The sequence below is a fragment of the Schistocerca nitens genome, chromosome 3, assembly GCF_023898315.1.
Source record: "Schistocerca nitens isolate TAMUIC-IGC-003100 chromosome 3, iqSchNite1.1, whole genome shotgun sequence".
NCBI classification, from domain to species: domain Eukaryota; kingdom Metazoa; phylum Arthropoda; class Insecta; order Orthoptera; family Acrididae; genus Schistocerca; species Schistocerca nitens.
Window position 1 is genome coordinate 146,246,282 of NC_064616.1, and position 18,010 is coordinate 146,264,291.

Below are 18,010 nucleotides of genomic sequence, written 5' to 3' on the forward strand. Positions count from 1 at the left end.
AACTCAAAACCCCAATGAAAGTGTAAATAGTGTTATATGGTCGAGGATCCCCAAGACTGTATTTGTTGGAATAGAAACACTTCACTTTGGTGTGTATGATGGTGTTGCGACTTTCAATGATGGCAACATTGTAAGGTGCAAGGTATTTAGAAATATGGGAATGAAGATAGGTTCTAACATGGTACGAGCGATGCTTGCTTTAGACAAGGAACGCCTTCGGGCTGCAGACAGGGCTGTAAAGAGTCTAGAAATACAAGCAAGAGTAAACAGGAGGAGGAACAAGAGGAAGCTGGAGGAGGAGTTTGCAGAGGATGAAGATAATCCATCCTATGGACCTGGAATGCACTAAAAAGTTAATCCAATCTTTGTCGCTCGATTCCCAAAACTTTTATTTTCTCATACTAATTACATGTTTTCTAAGGATCTTCCAAACATATTTGTTTCAAACTTTCAGTAAATGTTACACAGTACCTTCTGCATAATTTAACACAGCCTTTTTCCAAAAAACTGTATATTTTTGAATATATAAATAAAAAATTGCAAAAAAAATGTTGTGAATTTTCATTACAATTGAAAAAAAATCATCTTTAATAACTGAACTAAAATTTTGCAGCCCATATTCCAATAAATAATCTGTAAAAAGTTCAACTTCCTACCTCAAATACTTTGTGAGGAAAGATGTAATTTATAAGCGTTATTTTAACATTGCAAGTATAGGGCGTTCCGGAGCCCCTTAAGTCGGGGCTTATCTCACCAGGCCACGGTTTTCTAGTCGTCTAGGGTCCAGCCGATATGGTCACGAGCCCAGGAGAGGCTCTGCAGGCGATGTGGGTTGTCCTAACAGATACGTTCCACATTGATTTCTGTGGTTATTTCCCGCAGTGTTGCTTGTCTGCTAGCACTGACAACTCTTCATAAACGCCGCTGCTCTCGGTCGTTAAGTGAATGAAGGCCGTCGGCAACTGCGTTGTCCATGGTGAGAGGTAATGCCTGAAACTTGGTATTGTTGGCACGCGCTTGACGCTCTGGATCTCGGAATATAGAATTCCCTAACGATTTCCGTAATGGAATGTCCCATACGTCTTGCCCCAACTACCATTCCGCTTTCAAAGTCGTGCAGCCACAGTCACGTCAGAAACCTTTCCCCGTGAATCACCTGAGTACAAAAACGGCTCCGCCAGTGCACTGCCCTTTAATACCTTGTGTACACGATATTATCGCCATTGTAAATTTGATTATCGCTATCCCACGAGTTCTGTCGCCTCAGTCTGCGTTCGCAGATTTTATTGCGACATGCAACAGCCCGCCGACTGCGCTTGCTTGCTTGCTGGTCTGTGGCGCCGCCACAGATCGTGGTGTATGCGGCGGCGGCAGCGGCATCCAGTTCCGCTCAGGAATCGATGTGTGCTGACTCACATCCGGTTATAAAGCTCCCCTGTGCCGTCTCCATGACGACGCCCTGATTATTGTTATGAGCCGCTGCGCATCTCTGCGCCTACCGGTATAACAATATGCCGAGGCGCGCTACCATTATTTGGCCCATAAGCACTAAAACTTAAGATCCCAGAACAGAAAGCGGCTCCGCCGGATCGCCTTACCCCATTTGGCCGCTATTCCTACGCAGCGGCGGTAAGTCGGCGTTTTAGTTTTCTTGCTTACAACCCTTGCCTTCGGTACACGCAGGAGGCGCGGCAGTTTTCTGGCTGGTAACAAATTCTAAGCTCCACTGTGGCTGCAGGAGGCGGTTTATGAATGACATAAAAGCTCGAGTAGTTTCCCTGGGTTAATGACGTTCCTTGTGGCGTAATTTCTTTAAGTATCTGGTGACTTTAGAGATAATTCTGCAAGAATATCACAGGTTATGGCGCCAGTGGCGTCATGTTATGATACAGCTTACTCTGATAGAAGCTGAATGATGAAGGAAAGAACCAGCTTCGTACTTCTTAGGAAGAAATACAACGAGTTTAGACGACAAGCGTGTGTCGGTGGCATTCCGATCTTACTCCAAGTTTCTCCGTTCTCTAGCGAAACTAATGAAGTTCCCAGTTTCGAGAAAACGTGCTTCGGTTCATCATTTACGAATTGATACCAAATTTTATTCTTGTAATAAAAGCTATGGCCTGGCTCAGTAGCGCAATACCTTGTTGGTAGCTATAGTGATCTCTCGTCGATCAAAAATGATAAGATGCATAGGAAATTCTTCAGTGCACCGCAGGTACATTGCAATTTTTTCTTCGCGTTTATGCCGTGCATATGCAGTTCCAATTTTCTATATGTATAAATTATGTGAGGCAGCCATAAAGTTGTAACTATAAACTCGGAAAAATAAAGTTACGCAATTAATTTTTTGCTTCTTTGCCGGTTCATGTCTGCAGCCTTGGTACAGACTGAATTCGTCGCACCACAATAGCGTTGCACGCAGCTAGAGAAGCTGACGCAGCCCATCTGCACTGCATCAGTTATCGTGTTTCGGCTCCCCTAGCTGTGTAAAACACTATAGTGGAGCGACGATTTCAGTCAGTACCAAATTTGCACACATGAACCTGAAAGAAGCAAAAAAGTAATTGTGTGACTTTATTTTTTCGATGTTATAATTACAAGTTTATGACCACCCTTCGCATATGCGAAAAAAAAGTTACATGGAGCCATGTCACTAGCATCACAGTCGAGCACTGCCACGCCAACTCGCCTATTGCTTCATGTGTGGCTCAAATGATCCTGGTGCGACTGCGTAGTACTCTCCCATCAAGGCGCCACGGCCAAGTGATTCACATTCTATTTAAAATATGCCGGCACCACCAGAAAATTGCCCTGACATATTTCCCTATGTTAAATTCCAAACTGTGCGCTGTGTAGTAGGAATATTCGTATCTTTTTTTTAACAAATTCACTGGTGTCCAAAATTAAAGTAACAAACGGAAATTTTAAGGTTGCATTTATTTAGCCACAAAACAGTATACGTTGTTGTTGTGGTCTTCAGTCCTGAGACTGGTTTGATGCAGCTCTCCATGCTACTCTATCCTCTGCAAGCTTCTTCATCTCCCAGTACCTACTGCAAACTACATCCTTTTGAATCTGCTTAGTGTACTGATCTCTTTGTCTCCCTCTACGATTTTTACCCTCCACGCTGCCCTCCAATACTAATTTGGTGATCCCTTGATGCCTCAGAACATGTCCTACCAACTGATCCCTTCTTCTAGTCAAGTTGTGCCACAAACTTCTCTTCTCCCCAATCCTATTCAATACCTCCACATTACTTATGTGATCTACCCATCTAATCTTCAGCATTCTTCTGTAGCACCACATTTCGAAAGCTTCTATTCTCTTCTTGTCCAAACTAGTTATCGTCCATGTTTCACTTCAAAAATGGCTCTTGAGCACTATGGGACTCAACATCTGTGGTCATAAGTCCCCTAGAACTTAGAACTACTTAAACCTAACTAACCTAAGGACATCACACACATCCATGCCCGAGGCAGGATTCGAACCTGCGACCGTAGCGGTCGCGCGGTTCCGGACTGAGCGCCTAGATCCGCACATGTTTCACTTCCATACATGGCCACACTCCATACAAATACTTTCAGAAATGACTCCCTGACACTTAAATCTATATTTGATGTTAACAAATTTCTCTTCTTCAGAAACGCTTTCCTTGCCATTGCCAGTCTACATTTTATATCCTCTCTACCTCGACCATCATCAGTTATTTTGCTCCCCAAATAGCAAAACTCCTTCACTACTTTAAGTGTCTCATTTCCTAATCTAATTCCCTCAACATCACCCGACTTAATTCGACTACATTCCATTATCCTCGTTTTGCTTCTGTTGATGTTCATCTTATATCCTCCTTTCAAGACACTATCCATTCCGTTCAACTGCTCTTCCAAATCCTTTGCTGTCTCTGACAGAATTACAATGTCATCGGCAAACCTCAAAGTTTTTATCACTTCCACAGTATACAGGGTGTTACAAAAAGGTACGGCCAAATTTTCAGGAAACATTCCTCACACACAAATAAAGAAACGCTTAATTTCCATGTTAGAGCTCATTTTAGTTTCGTCAGTATCTACTGTACTTCCTCGATTCACCGCCAGTTGGCCCAATTGAAGGAAGGTAATGTTGACTTCGGTGCTTGTGTTGACATGCGACTCATTACTCTACCGTACTAGCATCAAGCACATCAGTACGTAGCATGAACAGGTTATTGTTCATCACGAACGTGGTTTTGCAGTCAGTACATTGTTTACAAATACGGAGTTGGCAGATGCCCATTTGATGTATGGATTAGCACAGGGCAATAGCTGTGGCGCGGTACGTTTGTATCGAAACAGATTTCCAGAACGAAGGTGTCCCGGCAGGAAGACGTTCGAAGAAATTGATCGGCGTCTTAGAGAGCACGGAACATTCCAGCCTATGACTCGCGACTGGGGAAGACCTAGAACGACGAGGACACCTGCAATGGACGAGGCAATTCTTCGTGCACTTGACGATAACCCTAATGTCAGCGTCAGAGAAGTTGCTGCTGTACAAGGTAACGTTGACCACGTCACTGTATGGAGAGTGCTACGGGAGACTAGATGTTTCCGTACCATTGTACAGCGTGTGCAGGCACTATCAGCAGCTGATTGGCCTCCACGGGTACACTTCTACGAATGGTTCATCCAACAATGTGTCAATCTTCATTTCAGTGCAAATGTTCTCTTTACGGATGAGGCTTTATTCCAACGTGATCAAATTGTAAATTTTCACAATCAACATGTGTGGGCTGACGAGAATCCGCACGCAGTTGTGCAATCACGTCATCAACACAGATTTTCTGTGAACGTTTGGGCAGGCATTGTTGGTGAAGTCTTGATTGGGCCCCATGTTCTTCCACCTACGCTCAATGGAGCACGTTATCATGATTTCATACGGGATACTCTACCTGTGCTGCTAGAAAATGTGCCTTTACAAGTACGACACAACATGTGGTTCATGCACGATGGAGCTCCTGCACATTTCAGTCGAAGTGTTCGTACGCTTCTCAACAACAGATTCCGTGACCGATGGATTGGTAGAGGCGGACCAATTCCATGGCCTCCACGCTCTCCTGACCTCAACCCTCTTGACTTTCATTTATGGGGGCATTTGAAAGCTCTTGTCTACGCAACCCCGGTACCAAATGTAGAGACTCTTCGTGCTCGTATTGTGGACGGCTGTGATACAATACGCCATTCTCCAGGGCTGCATCAGCGCATCAGGTATTCCATGCGACGGAGGGTGGATGCATGTATCCTCGCTAACGGAGGACATTTTGAACATTTCCTGTAACAAAGTGTTTGAAGTCACGCTGGTACGTTCTGTTGCTGTGTGTTTCCATTCCATGATTAATGTGATTTGAAGAGAAGTAATAAAATGAGCTCTTACATGGAAAGTAAGCGTTTCCGGACACATGTCCACATAACATATTTTCTTTCTTTGAGTGTGAGGAATGTTTCCTGAAAGTTTGGCCGTACCTTTTTGTAACACCCTGTATACAGGTGTTATTAAAGTAGAAACAATATAACGAAAACAGAATGTAAACAACTGCAACATGCAAGACAGTAGATGAAAATGTTCTTTGTTTTTTCTAACTTACCAGGTTTGCACCCGCATTCCGACAACTGGTTAATATGCTCACTATGGGGTGTGACCGCCTCTCGCAGCAATAGAGGATAGACAACGACGGAGCATGTTGTACATAACGTCATCAGTGTCATGTTGAGGCAATAACGCCCATTTTTCCTGCGGAGCTGCTCTCGCAAATCTTAGGGAGTGGTTGGTGGATGTTGACGTGGTGCAACCCATCTCCCTAGCGCATCCAGAAATACTCACAAGGGAACCTCCCCATCACACCCCCCTCAGATTTAGTTATAAGTTGGCACAGTGTATAGGCCTTGAGAAACTGAACACAGATCACTCAAGGAAACAGGAAGAAGTTGTACGGAACTATGAAAAAAAAAATAAGCAAATTATACAAACTGAGTAACCATGACAAGATAGGCAACATCAAGGGCCCGCTGAGCTCGGCAGCGCCGTGGTCCTGTGGTTAGCGTGAGCAGCTGCGGTTCGAGAAGTCCTTGGTTCAAGTCTTCCCTCGTGTGAAAAGTTTTAATTTTTTATTTTCAGACCATTATTATCTGTCCGTCCATCCGTCCGATGCGATCACTTTTTTGGGAGTGATTATCACATCAACAAGAAAACCTACATCGGGCAAGGTAGAAGAATCTTTTTACCCATTCGCCAAGTGTACAAGTTAGGTGGGTCGACAACATATTCCTGTCATGTGACGCACATGCCGTCACCAGTGTCGTATAGAATATATCAGACGTGTTTTCCTGTGGAGGAATCGGTTGACCTACGACCTTGCGATCAAATGTTTTCGGTTCCCATTGGAGAGGCAAGTCCTTTCGTCTACTAATCGCACGGTTTTGCGGTGCGGTCGCAAAACACAGACACTAAACTTATTACAGTGAATAGCGACGTCAATGAACGAACGGACAGATCATAACTTTGCGAAGGTAAAAAAAGTAAACTTTTCACTCGAGGGAGGATTGAACCAAGGACCACACGTTCCGTAGCCGCTCACGCTAACCGCGGGACCACGGCTCTCCTTAAGTCACATTGTCCTTGATGTTGCCTATCTTGCGCATGGACTACTCAGTTTGTATATTTTGCTTATTTTTTTCATACTTCCACACAATTTCTTCCTGTTTTCTCGATTGATCTGTGTTCCGTTTTTCAAGGCCTATCCACTGTGCCAACTTATAACTAAATCTGGGGGGGGGGGGGGGGGGGTGCGATGGGGAGGTTCCCTTGTCAGTGGGATTCAAATCGGGAGAGACAGCGGGCCACGCCATTCGTGCGGTACCTTCCGTTTCCAAGAAAACATCAACCACTCGTGCTCTATGAGGTCGATCATTATCGTCCATCAGTACTAAGTCTTGGCGCACAGCACCTCGCAACAACCGTACATGAGGTCCAAAGACCTCGTCACGGAATCTGATAGCAGTTAAACCTTTCCGATTTACCCATACAATTTCATGAAGAGGTATTAGAGAGGTCAACATAATCCCTGCCCTCACCATTAGGGATCCTCCTCGATATCGGTCTCTTTCACAATGTTCGGGTCTCGAAATCGTGTTCCACATTCCCTTCACATGCGAATCCGTCGAGAATCACACTCCAGACCACATCGGTACTCATCTGTTGAAAGGACATTGGTCCACTCTTCGACTGTCCAGATGGCAGGTCTCCGACAGTAAAGACGACTCTGTCGAAGCTTTCTCTACACCGTTTGCCTCGATAGACCACGTGCCGTGGATACTGCGAGGTCCGATGTCAGTTGCTACGCAATACTAAGGCGGTACTGTCGTGGCTTTACCCAAATGACGGTCCTCTCTTTCTGATATCACACGTGGTCGGCCCTGCCCTGGTCTCCGTGATACAGTCTTGGTCTCTATAACAGAACGATTCATATTAAGCCATCGCGCCACATGAGTTTGCGACTGTCCTGGTTCCTTTCATCCTAAGGTCCTCCACCTGTCATGTTGCACCGTCTGTGACTGTGTACACAGCGACTACGGATGAGCGACGACCCTACAAACACTACTCCGTTTGACGGATGCCCTGAAGTCGTCGTTAGCGTCGTTTTCCGTTGACCGAAATGTCATCTTCCGTGCAGAACACGATAGTACGGACATCTGTTAACAGTCTGTATGATTGTGTCGTGAATTAAACACAGGACATAGAAACATCGGTGTGTTGCTTTAACTTTGGACACCAGTGTACTTTACGGAGAGAAATCTCTATTCTATGATCGCAAAGTTCACGACCACCAGACCGGTCAAGAAGTCCTTGGTACCCCGCCAAGAGACAAGTTGGGATAGAAACAATTGCGTTTTTATTTAAATAAACAGCACACCAGGGAGGACCTCTTCCTGTAAGTTCACCACCTGCGAACCGTCCGCAAACACTCATAGTATTGCCAAGCGCGTTCGCCGCCATGGAGAGCAGGTAGGCCCAGGCACACTGCTGCCATAATCACCTTGCCAGTGTTGTAACACTGTCTTTGTCGCCGAAAGGCAGAGTTCGCTACTGTACTACGCTTGTAAAAATTACCACAAATTTGTGAGTGGAATGGACAACAGTAGCATAACCAATAACGCAGAACCATACACACATCCGTGCCGCCAAACCCTAACTACAAATTGTACGCTCAAACACCGGAAGAGTAAGAGTCTACCAGTCACGCCCATGCATTGCCACCCGACTTAATCGCCTGCCCAACGGTAACTGGCTGTAGCGTCAACCGCAGCACGCCAGGCCACGAGTCTCGGGCGGTCATCCCCCTTTCCTTCCTCGAGCACAGGCTGTGTAACGGCTTTATCGTGCAAGCAAGGCAGGAGAGAGAAAGCTACATGCATCTATAAATACATTGCGGTCGTATGATTCACGTGATGTGACGCGCCTACACCGGCTGGGGCAGGCGCGGTCTCTGCCACTACTCGGGGTCCATATTTTGACAACTGAATTATTAAGTTAAGCTGTACCTGGGGGCGGGGGACAAAAAATTGGAGTACAGATGTGCTGGTTGCTCCGTTTGGTATCACGATGAATTAGAGAAGAAATTCCCCGAGACTAAACTTCCCCCTTCAGTGTTTTTGCGGGGTTGACGATGTATTTTCACAGCTCCAAACTCAATGCTTGCAAACTTTAACACGATGAAACTATTACTGCGTACTTCAAATACAACAGCGCTTCAGTCTGGCACAAATCATTTATCGGCTTGCGATATGCTCCATATGCACTGCATAAAGACTTGCAGAGTATAATGACAGAAAAAGTTTCCATTAGATTTCTAAGCCGAGCGTCGACATGGTGAGAGAAAATCTGTCACGCCAACCGTAGAATCCATCCATGTTTTACAGCGTATACTTAATATCATAGAACTTCTAAATGGCGTCAGGTGACATACACACATACAGCAACTCACTTCCTTTCCACATCAGTTGTACGGTGAAATCAATGCATAATGTATTTCCACATAAAAAAATGTTTAGTCCTTTTTCTATGCATGTTGCTCGTTATTGTTCTTTGTATTTGATCGTAGCGGACGTCATACGACGTTCATTGAAGTTCGTTGGTGAGCCTTTCACTCAGTTTTTTTCATTACAGAAGCCAGCCAGCTCCTTGGCTGAACACGTGTTTCTTTTTTGTTTTTTAAATCTCATTTTATTCTAAATTGTTCGTTGTGTATGGTCGGGGCGGACGTCCCAGGACACCCGTTCAGGGTGTTCGTTGAGCAGTTCACTCAGTTTTTTGTTACAGAGTGTAGCTAACCCTCTGACCAAACACGCTGAGCTACCATGCCGGCCTAAATAAGCTCCCCAAGCACAACCTACTACCCATCCTCACAGCTCAGTCGCCGGCCGCGGTGGTCTAGCGGTTCTGGCGCTGCAGTCCGGAACCGCGGGACTGCTACGGTCGCAGGTTCGAATCCTGCCTCGGGCATGGGTGTGTGTGATGTCCATAGGTTAGTTAGGTTTAAGTAGTTCTAAGTTCTAGGGGACTTATGACCTAAGATGTTGAGTCCCATAGTGCTCAGAGCCATTTTTGAACAGCTCAGTCGCTTTCCCGGCGCGGTAGCTAAGCGTGTTCGGTCAGAGGGTTAACTGTTTTCTGTAATAAAAAGCTGATCGAACGTGTCAACGATGACCATCAACGGCTGTCATAGGACGTCCGTCCCGAACAAATGCAAAGAAGAATGACGAACAAATGAGATGAAAAAAAAGTCGGTAGGGCATTTGCTCGAGAAAGGCAAAGGCTCTGAGTTCGAGTCTCGGTCCGGCACACAGTTTTAATCTGACAGGAAGTTTCATATCAGTGCACACTCCGTTGCAGAGAGAAAATCTCATTCAAGAATGGAATCAAAAAATCATTCCAGTATCGTTAACACGCTTGGACATAGCATTTAAACGAGTTAGCAGACGAACGAGAATATTAAACACGAAATTGTGGAAGGAAAGCGAGAGGGATAATAAACAAATAGAAGAATGTAAAACAGACAGAGACGCGAGATGCCGCGCACGAGAGTGGGAATCGGTGAATATTAGCCCCACCCGGCACTGTCATAGACTGATAGCCGAGCTAGTCGTATCTTCATGCGGTACGTGCGCGGATTATACGAGTAGGTACTTGCCTGCTGCAGCGCGAAAGATTTTACAATAATAACCGAACAAGGTTGAATTACGGGACGGAGCCTGTCCCGCCGGGACATTTAAAATTATGCCGGAAATACGGGACGTCTCGCAACTCTAGTGATTCCGGACCTAGTGACGCAAAGGTTAGTGTATAATTTAGGTAACGGAATGTATGTCGATGGTTCTAAACTGAAATCTGAGAGTTCTAGATATATTTTTCTTTTAATTCATCAATTATTCTAGATTCGGAATGGGCACTTCACACGCTAATACAAGTCCAGTAAATTATCCGTACTGTATATTTAGATACAAGGCCACGTGGGCTCATTGTATCAAAAGACTGACCACCTGTCTTCAGCAATCTTACAAAGCCGAGCAGTAGAATTCGTTTCCTTATACGGCAAATAAACAACGAAGCAGGACAGGGAATACTGATCCGGCTTCCAACACTATACTACTACAAAAATTGTCACATTAACTTCTAAATAATGCTTCTGTTTTGTAAATCAGCGTAGCCTTCATCTCTTACATTCAAAATAAACTACTAGTTAGTAAATATGTCAAAGATTATAGAATATTTTTAGTTGTGAATGTACAGGTATATGGATGGTACGCAGTAGCAAATAGTAAGTGACGCAGTAGCAACTTCAATTAAAAATCAGTCCTCAGTTCGAAGCGGAACTCATCACTGGAGACAAATCTACTCTAATCAAGGAGATTTCAGGCCGGGGACTTGTCTGGAGACGGCCCAGACAATGATGGGATACCAACCTCACTGTCGCACGCAGTATGGCCTCACAACCAGGACTGATGATCTAGGATGCCGTTTCTTTTCACAGCAGGACCTCTTTGGTTGTCAGCCGAGTCACCCTTACAGCACAGTGGTAAATCGACGATATTCTACACCCCATGTGGTTGCTCTTCATTTCAAGCCATTCTGGGCTTACATTTCAGCAAGATAATGCCCGTCCGCAAATGGCAAGGGTTTGTACTGCTTGTCTTCGTACTTGTCAAACCATACCTTCGGCAGCAAGGTCGCCGGATTTCCCCGAACTGACAACGTCTGGAGCATTATGGACAGGGTCCTCCAACTAGCTCGGGATTTTGACGATCTAACTTGACAATTGGATAGAATTTCCCACAATATCCCTCAGAAGAACATCCAACAACTCTATGAATCAATGCCAAGCAGAATAACTCGTTGCATAAGGGCCAGAGATGGACCAACGCGTTATTAACTTGCTCAGTTTGTGAAGCTCTTTCTTTTGAATAAATCATGGAACTTTTCTGAGACTGTAATCATTTGTTAGTACATATATACATCACATCTACCGATTTCTGTCCCATTCGGGTAACTCCCTTGTGGTGATGCGTGTCTTTTTCCATTGGTGTATATATTCATCAAACCATTTCCCACTATCTAGATATACAAAGCTAAAAGAGAAACTAAAGTCTTACAACATAATTTCATTATCATCATCATTTAAGACTGATTATGCCTTTCAGCGTTCAGTCTGGAGCCTAGTCCCCCTTATAAAACTCCTCCATGATCCCCTATTCAGTGCTAACATTGGTGCCTCTTCTGATGTTGAGCCTATTACTTGTTAATCATTCTTAACCGAATCCAGGTACCTTCTCCTTGGTCTACCCCGACTCCTCCTGCTGCTGAACCCATGAATCTCTTGGGTAACCTTGCTTCTCCCATTCGTGTAACATGACCCCACCATCTAAGCCTGTTCGCCCTGACTGCTACATCTATAGAGTTCATTCCTAGGTTTTCTTTGATTTCCTCATTGTGGACACCCTCCTGCCATTGTTCCCATCTACTAGTACCTGCAGTCATCCAAGCTACTTTCATATCCGTAACGTCAACCTTATTGATAAGGTAACCTGAATCCACCCAGCTTTCGCTCCCATACAACAAAGTTGGTCGAAAGATTGAACGGTGCCCAGATAACTTAGTCTTGGTACCGACTTCCTTCTTGCAGAAAAGAGTAGATCGTAGCTGAGCGCTCACTGCATTAGCTTTGCTACACCTCGCTTCCAGTTCTTCCACTATGTTGTCATCCTGCGAGAATATGCATCCTAAGTACTTGAAACCGTCCACCTGTTCTAACTTTGTTCCTCCTATTTGGCACTCAATCCGTTTATATCTCTTTCCCACTGACATTACTTTCGTTTTGGAGATGCTAATCTTCATACCATAGTCCTTACATTTCTGATCTAGGTCTGAAATATTACTGTGCAAACTTTCAATCGAATCTGCCATCACAACTAAGTCATCCGCATATGCGAGACTACTTATTTTGTGTTCAAATATCTTAATCTCACCCAGCCAGTCTATTGTTTTCAACATATGATCCATAAATCATTTGAACAACAGTTAAGACAGCTTGCAGCCTTGTCTTACCCCTGAAACTACTCTGAACCATGAAATCAATTTACCGTCAACTCTAACTGCTGCCTGACTATCTATGTAAAGACCTTTAATTGCTTGCAAAAGTTTGCCTCCTATTCCATAATCTCGTAGAACAGACAATAACTTCCTCCTAGGAACCCGGTCATATGCCTTTTCTAGATCTACAGGGTGTTACAAAAAGGTACGGCCAAACTTTCAGGAAACATTCCTCACACACAAAGAAAGAAAATATGTTATGTAGACATGTGTCCGGAAACGCTTACTTTCCATGTTAGAGCTCATTTTATTACTTCTCTTCAAATCACATAAATCATGGAATGGAAACACACAGTGTTGTGACTTGGCAAGACAGCCAAGCCACTAGAAGATAGCCGAAAGGCACGCGTTTAAGCTCTCGCAGGCTGGCGTGAGGTCTGGAACAGTTAAAGGAGTTGAGTCTAGTAAAAAAAGTACGTAGCTTCTGGAATACTTAACTTTAATCCATAATTGGTGAACATCGGTCTGACGGTACATGCATCACAAGATAAATAGCAAATGATAATGGCGCCTTGCTAGGTCGTAGCAAATGACGTAGCTGAAGCCTATGCTAACTATCGTCTCGGCAAATGAGAGCGTAATTTGTCAGTGAACCATCGCTAGCAAAGTCGGCTGTACAACTGGGGCGAGTGCTAGGACGTCTCTCTAGACCTGCCGTGTGGCGGCGCTCGGTCTGCAATCAATGACAGTGGCGACACGCGGGTCCGACGTATACTAACGGACCGCGGCCGATTTAAAGGCTACCACCTAGCAAGTGTGGTGTCCGGCGGTGACACCACATTCCTCCCCCGCAAATCGGCGGACGGTTGTGGCATAAGGCTTCCGCCCGCCGTGGAAAGGACCCCATGTTGACGTATGCGACGAGGTGGGGAGACTAACAACAGGCGAGGCTGTGCCACCCGCACCCTGCCATTCGGTCCGAGGGGAGCTAGGAAACGCCTGAAAACCTAGTCCAGGGTGCACGCCAACATGCGGTGTATGCGCCCGTAGAGATACAGGAGGGGCCGAAGGGTCGACCTCCATCGAGCCAGGGCACCCGACGGGCGAAGGCGACATATGGTCCAGAGCGGGCAAGAGTTCCATGGCGGAGGACAACTGGTCACGGGAAGCGATCAGCGGCGCGTGACCCAGGGAGGCGCCCGGCGGTTGCAGCGACGCGTCCACTGCCGGCGTCGCCGGCGGGAGAACAGGCGGCGGCGGCGGCGGCGGCGCGTCGCCATGGTGCAAAATGGAAGGCAGCGTCGGTAACACCTGGGGCTGAGGCGAACCAGTAGATGGGTCCTCAGGGCGCTGACCGGACGGCACCGTCGCTGAAAGCAGACGGGGAGCGGCAGATCCTGTGCGACGACAGAGGCGCAGCTGATCGAGATGCCGATGCAACTCACCAGAGGCCCCCAAAACCAGATACATCGCGCGGCCGAGGCAGCGAAGAATGCGCCCTTCAAGCCAACGCCGTGAACCTCGATAGTTGCGGTAGTAGATCACGTCGCCTGGGGCAAAAGCAGCTGTCTGCCACTGCACAGGAATCTGATGCGGCGGATGTAGCAAAGACATCAAGGTTCGATGAGGGCGACCGTGGAGCAACTTAGCCGGCGAGCGACCATCTTGGGGCTGAGAGCGATACGAGGACAAAAAGAGCAATAACGCGTCCTCCCGAGAATGCGACTCTTTCAACTTCAACATCTCTGACTTGAAAGTCCTGACCAATCGTTCAGCAGCACCGTTTGACTGAGGCGAAAACGGCGCGGATGTCAGATGTTGAATACTATTGGCCTTGCAGAATGACTGAAATTCTGCGGACATGAATTGTGGGCCATTGTCGGAAACAATAATCTGTGGAAGACCTTCAATGCAAAAGATAGCAGATAACGCTTGGATGGTGGCAGATGACGTCGTGGAAGACATCCGGACAACAAACGGAAAATTACTGAATGAATCTACCACAACTAACCATCGAGCATTCCAGAATGGACCAGCAAAATCGATGTGTAAGCGTTGCCAAGGGGAAATGGCTTTCGGCCATGCAAAGAATTTCCGCGGTGGTGCGGATTGTTGTTCGGCACACGCCATGCAAGAAGAGCACATATTCGTAGTCGCAGCATCGATTCCGAACCAAGTACAGTGCTGACGAGCAAGTTGTTTCGTTCTCACTATACCCCAATGTCCTTGGTGGAGAAGCTGTAATACAGAGGACTGTAACGAACGTGGGACCACGATCCTGGACTGATCATTATCAGAACAAAACAGCAAAACACCACGTCGAACAAAAAGCCTCTCCTTGTGAGCAAAAAATCGGCGAACCAACGGATCCCCGATCCGTGACTTTGAAAAGGGCCATTGCGTAGCAACAAAACGCAGAACGGTAGCAAGGACAGGGTCAGCAGCTGTGGCTGTAGCTACACGACGAAAATCAATCGGAAACGATTCGACCACGTCATCGGTTTCCGAATCAATGAACATGGAAGCAAGTTAGGAGGAATCGAATGCTCTATCCTCAGCAACAGGCAAACAGGACAACGCATCGGCGTTTCCGTACTTAGCAGTGGACCGATACAAGATATCGTAGCGGTACTGCGAGAGGAAAATAGACCAGCGAATGAATTTCTGCGCTGTACGTGGAGGTACAGGCTTGGTCGGATGAAAAAGCGATGTCAAAGGTTTGTGGTCGGTGATGATGGTAAAGTGACGACCATACAAGAAATCATGAAACTTTGTAACACCAAATACGAGCCGCCCGTGGTGGGCAAGCGGTTAAAGGCGCTACAGTCTGGAACCGCGCGGCCGCTACGGTCGCAGGTTCGAATCCTGCCTCGGGCATGGCTGTGTGTGATGTCCTTAGGTTAGTTAGGTTTAAGTAGTTCTAAGTTCTAGGGGACTGATGACCTTAGAAGTTAAGTCCCATAGTGCTCAGAGCCATTTGAACCATTTTGAACCAAATACGAGAGCCAAAGCTTCTTTCTCGATCTGCGAATAATTTCTTTGCGCAGACGAGAGCAATTTGGACGCAAAGGCAACAGGGCGATCGTGCGAACCATCTTTGTGCGCAAGCACAGCACCGATCCCGAAATTCGATGCATCCACCATCAACAAAAGGGGCTTCCGGGGATCGAATGGCGTAAGGCAAGTATTGGAAAGCAACGCCGATTTCAACTGGCGAAAGGTGCGTTCGCAGTCCATCGTCCAGACGAACGGAACACCTTTACGGCGTAAGCGATGAAGCGGAGCTGAAAAGGAAGAGGCGTGGCGCACATTTATATGGTAGTAATTGATTTTTCCCAACACACACTGTAGCTGCTTCAAATTCTGCGGCGAAGGCAAGTCCTGTATGGCACGGAGGTTCTCTGGACTGGGATGTATGCCTTGGGCATTGAGTACATGACCCAGGTAGGGTAAGTCCCGAGCAAAAAACACACATTTGTCCCTCCGCAAGCGAAGACCATTTTGTCGCCAGACCTGAAATAATGTTCTGAGATTGGCTAAATGTTCTTCTTCCGTCTTTCCGGAGATCACAATATCGTCCAGATAGTTTGCTGCCGTAGGGACCGACGCACAAACAGTTTGTAGATATTGCTGAAACAATGCAGGGGCGGATGCACACCCGAATGGCAGTCGTTTGAATCGATACAAACCAAGATGCGTGTTAACCACTAAAACGCGCTGGGAGTCTTCGTCCACCGGTATTTTCAAGTACGCATCTGCTAGGTCCAACTTCGAAAAATATTTACCCGGGCACAGTTTGACAAAAAGATCTTCCGGGCTGGGTAAAGGAAAAGTTGCAGTCACTAGTTGTGGATTCACTGTTGCCTTGAAGTCCACACAAAGTCTCAATTTTCCGGAAGGTTTTTGCTAAATTACTAAGGGTGAAGCCCAGAGAGAATCCTGCACATGTTCAATTACACCTTGTGATTCCAAATCGTTTAATGTTCTTGCAACCTCATCACGCAATGCGTGGGGAACATTGCGCGCTCTGAAAAATTTCGGTTACGCGTTTACTTTCAGTTCCAAATGTGCTTCATAGTTCTTAGCGCAACCAAGGCCCGGTGCAAAAATGTCTGCAAATTCTTCACATAGACGAGAACCACTGGCTGAAGGCACAGTCTGGTTCACTGATAGGACCTGATTTACTATAGACAAGTTAAACAACTGAAATAAATCGAAACCAAACAAGTTCACTGCAGAAGAACGAAGGACGTACAATGACACAAGTTTAATTTGTCCCTTGTATGTTGCAAGAAGGCTGCACTGTCCTAACACAGGGAGCCCGTGACCAGAATATGCAGTTAGCTTAACATTTGCGGCACGCAACGGAGGTGTGCCCAGCTGTTTGTACGTGTCTTGATTGATCAGGGAAACTGCAGCTCTGGTATCGAGCTGAAACGGTATCACTTTGCCGTGAATGTCCAAGTCCACAAAAAGTTTATTGTCCTGTTGACGACAAGAGCTACTGTCTCTTGCAACATGAACTGACACTGGTACAGAATCACTTGCGACTTGACATGATTTCCGGCGACGTCGACGCACACTATTTGTGGGACGAACACAGTCACAGTTAGAGAAAGTGGCACTGGGCGGAGTGGAATTAACTACATGAATTTCCATGGGCGAAGGTTCATAAGCCTGAGTATTCTTTGGTCGATTCCGATTCCGGCGCGAAGCAAAGGGTCTGGAATGGTTGTGAGTGTCCGTTCTGAGCTTTTTCTGGCAAACACTCTGAACATGGGCTTTTTTGTTACAGAAAAAGCAAATAGATTCGCGTGACGGGCAATTCTCACGCGAATGTCTAGTAGCACACCGCGGGCATGATTTCACTGAATTTGCTTGCTTGCGCGGCACACGTGGCGGAGAGCTTGGCGGCAGCTGCGCGGATGGGCGCGAGGGCTGTTTACTGTTCCGTGTAGCTCGCCCGGCGGGCCGTTTAACCTGACACACGGGTGGCGAAGTTTCAAATGATGCCTGCGCAAAGTCAAGTGTGTCCTGCCGATCCAATAGGTCCATCACTTGTTGAAGGGAGGGATTGACTAGTTTCAAAATCTGTTCCCTTATACGAACATCAGAAACGTTCTGTGCAATAGCATCACGTACCATAGTATCTGAATAAGGGAGTCCACATTCACAGTCAAAAGCACAATCCCTAGTAAGGCCTTGCAAATTTGCAACCCACTCCCGATTAGTTTGACCGGCCGTACGTTTTGTACGAAAGAACGTATACTGTGTTGCAACTACATTGACTGATTCTTTGAAATATGCATCTAATGCAGACAAAATTTCATCGTAGGACAGAGTTGCTACGTCGCGCCGGGGAAATAATTTCACTACCACACGGTACGTCTGGACG